Source organism: Trachypithecus francoisi, unplaced genomic scaffold, assembly GCF_009764315.1.
Source record: "Trachypithecus francoisi isolate TF-2019V2 unplaced genomic scaffold, Tfra_2.0 Lachesis_group5, whole genome shotgun sequence".
NCBI classification, from domain to species: Eukaryota; Metazoa; Chordata; class Mammalia; order Primates; family Cercopithecidae; genus Trachypithecus; species Trachypithecus francoisi.
Window position 1 is genome coordinate 44,439,509 of NW_022681470.1, and position 3,666 is coordinate 44,443,174.

The 3,666-nt window shown below is 40.9% G+C and overlaps 1 pseudogene across 1 annotated transcript; it reads left to right on the forward strand.

The window, feature by feature from the left end:
• Positions 1 to 2,256: 2,256 nt before the first annotated feature.
• Positions 2,257 to 3,345, forward strand: LOC117074060 (annotated as a pseudogene). Its single transcript, XR_004433510.1, has one exon. The product of XR_004433510.1 is annotated as a farnesyl pyrophosphate synthase-like (transcript).
• The last annotated feature ends 321 nt before the right edge of the window (positions 3,346 to 3,666 follow it).

Below are 3,666 nucleotides of genomic sequence, written 5' to 3' on the forward strand. Positions count from 1 at the left end.
GGGCTTGGGAGCCTAGGCCCCTGTGGTGTGGGTTCATGAGTGTGATCTTGTGATCCATGGGTTGTACAGTTCTGTGGAAAAGGCATGGTTTCCCCAACTGGGTAGGGCTCGCTCATTGCCTCCCTTGGCTGGGGGGTGGCAGGGTCTTCTGTCCCATGTGGCTCTCAGGTGAGCCCTTGGACCACACTATTCTGTCCTATCCTTGGGTCATGGCAGCCACCTTGTCAGTTCTGATGAGAGAATCTGGATACCTCATTTGCTGGTGCAGGATTCACATGCTATTATAGTTCTTTTTGAACGGGGCTTCTGATCACTGTGGCTTCTAATCGGCCTTCTTGCCCGCCCCTGCCACCCCACACCTGTTGCCTTTCAATAGACTGGACTTTCTTCAGTCTTAGCAAGACTTAAAACACTTATGAAGGGAGAATGGGAGAAAAGCAAGCTAGTCAATATCAGTTCGAGGCTACATCTACAATATTATGGTAAAAACTGCAATTACTTTTGCACCAACCTAATAGTATTCACATGCTGCAGCCTAGTTCATTAGGAATCTAGAGTGGGCTTTGAAAGCAAAACTTTCTAACTTATATCTTATTCAATCTTCCTTTATCTGCTACGGTTGTGCATACATCTACGCTGAGGAACTATTCCAGCAGTGGTGGCCGGTGAATGGCAGGTGCTTGGGTGCTGTTATCTGCCCTGGGCAAAGACCACCTTCATGTTATTTCTTAAATATACAACACCCTTTAGCATAACTCTTGTCCACAGATTTTACAACTATAATCTGCAGCCATGATTCTTGCTAATGTTTATGAAATGAAATTTTCAAAGTGATTGAATTATCAATTAGTTGGTGAGTAATTAATGTTCTGTCCCTATAAAGTAGAAAAATATGGGAGGATATCTAACTTTAGAAAAAGAGAAGTACTAAGTCAATAAAGAACTTCAAGAAGTACCATTTAAAAATAGGATTCACAAAGAAAATAGCATGATGTGCAACAATCATATATAACAGTTGAGGTGGTTACTGCATGTTTGGGCATTCTAATAAATGAAAGATGCGATACATAAAAACATTGTTCCTAAATTTTGCTGATTTATTCAACAGCTACTTTTCATAATTGTTGTGGATTGTTCTAGGCACTGAGGTTACAGCCACTAAATGGAGAAAAGCACCTTGTCATTTGGGATAAAACTAGATATATCCATACTTTAAGCCTACATATTCTGTTACTGGCTGTAGCAAAGGAATCTAAATTTAAAAGCTGTGTATATAGCCCAACTGAGTAGCCATCAGTATGAAATGTAGTTCTTAATCTATGATTGGCAACGAATCATCAAAATCATTTTCAAATCCAAGAACAGCTATAGCATTTATATCAATAAATATCATAGGAAGTCACAAGACTCTGTTTCTCACCTTTTCTCGGTCTTCACTGCTCATAACATTAATATTATAAACCGTCATTATTCTCCAGAGAATTATCTATTTTAAGTCATCCATCATCACCTCTGCCACATTACTTATGTATATTTTATTACTTAAGAAAAAAGAAATTAAATATCCAAAATGAAATCTGTATCATTTTAGGGACTTAAATCTTTAAAACAAGGGCATTCAGAACAAGGACTGAGTTTATAGTCACTATTTTCTGCTCTATCTAGGCATTGTTCAGAATTTCAATCATGAAATGCTCAATATTCTGGCTAATATACTTTGCTTTTGAACACCGAGTTACACAGTTAATTATATGTAGAAAGCTTTAGAGGTGACTACAAGGGGCATTTTTCCTTCACTGCTTTAATACATACTACATTTTAATTGATCAAAGTTTCTAATATTGTAAAAATACATTTAGGAATGATAATTATTTAAAGAAATATTCTGACTTCCATTTTGAATATTTGAAAAATTAGGCTGCCTGGTTAAGTCTCTATAATCTATTTAAGAAAATAGTTATGTAAATACAGAAATGTTTAACTGCAAGGTATAAATTTAGGAAAGTTATAGTCACATGATTCAGTATTGGAAAAGTGTTCCCATAAAAAGTTATGTTCTTGTATTCTTCAACCACCATGACAATGCATAGGGTCCATAGCGATTCTTTGTAAATGCTGACCATCATCTCCCGCCACCAACCCTCCCACATCGCAGGTCTTCTCATGTCCCATTAACAACTTCATTGCACAGGACTCTGTATTATGAAACATCCTGGAAATCTATTAAAGGGTCTTGCAGACCCACATCCAGGAACAGAGCCCTTTGCTCCTCCCTCAGAATGAATGGACACCAGAAATCAGATGTTTATGCCCAAGAAAAGCAGGATTTTGTTCAACACTTCTCCCAGATTGTTAGGGTGCTGACTGAGGAAAGATGGGGCACCCAGAGACAGAAGATGTTATTGCCCAGCTCAAGGAGGTCCTGGAGTACAATGCCATTGGAGGCAAGTATCCCTCAGGTTTGACGGTGCTAGTAGCATTTGGGGGAAGTGATGGAGCCAAGGAAACAGGATGCTGATAGTCTCCAACAGGCCCTGACTGTGGGCTGGTGTGTGGAACTGCTGCAAGCTTTCTTCCTGGTGGCAGATGACATCATGGATTCATCCTTCACCTGCCGGGGACAGATCTGCTGGTATCAGAAGCCGGGCATGGATTTAGATGCCGTCAATGATACTATCCTTCTGGAAGCATGTATCTACCACCTGCTGAAGATCTATTGCCAGGAGCAGCCTTATTACCTGAACCTGACAGAGCTCTTCCTGCAGAGTTCCTATCAGACTGGGATTAGGCAGACTCTGGACCTCATCCCAGCCCCCCAGGGCAATGTGGATCTTGGCAGATTCACTGAAAAGAGGCACAAATATATTGTCAAGTACAAGACAGCTTTCTACTCCTTCTACCTTCCTGTAGCTGCAGCCATGTACCTGGCAGGAATTGATGGCAAGAAGGAGCACACCAATGCCAAGAAGATCCTGCTGGGGATGGGAGAGTTCTTTCAGGTTCAGGATGATTACCTTGACCTCTTTGGGGACCCCAGTGTGAAAGGTGAAGTTGACAGTGACATCCAGGACCAAAAATGCAGCTGACTGGTGGTTCAGTGTCTGCAACAGGCCACTCCGGAACAATATCAGATCCTGAAGGAAAATTCAGGCAGAAGGAAGCCGAGAAGATGGCCCGGGTGAAGGCACTATATGAGAAGCTGGATCTGCCAGCCATTTTCTTGCAATATGAGGAAGACACTTACAGTCACATTATAGGACTCACTGAAGAGTATGCAGCGACCCTGCCCCCAGCATCTTTCTGGGGCTTGCGCACAAAATCTACAAGTGGAAAAAAGTGACCTAGAGACAGCAAGGGAGGCAAGAGGAGGCATTCAATAAATAAATTATTGTGGGAAAAAAGGGGGCATGCATACCATAGTTTTAGGGGGTAAGCAAATGTGCATCTGTAGAAGGACAGAGATTGAGAATCCATCCCTACAATTCACAACGCATGGTATATAAAGTGGCCATTGCCATTGCACTCTTAATTTTATGTTACTAACATATATTTGGAGTCGAAATGTACTAGTTATAGTACAGTATATTCCATGATGTAGAGTATGTAATAAGAATGGGTTTGTAAGAAAGGATTTAGGATCAGGATACTCTGAGAGTTAATGTTGTT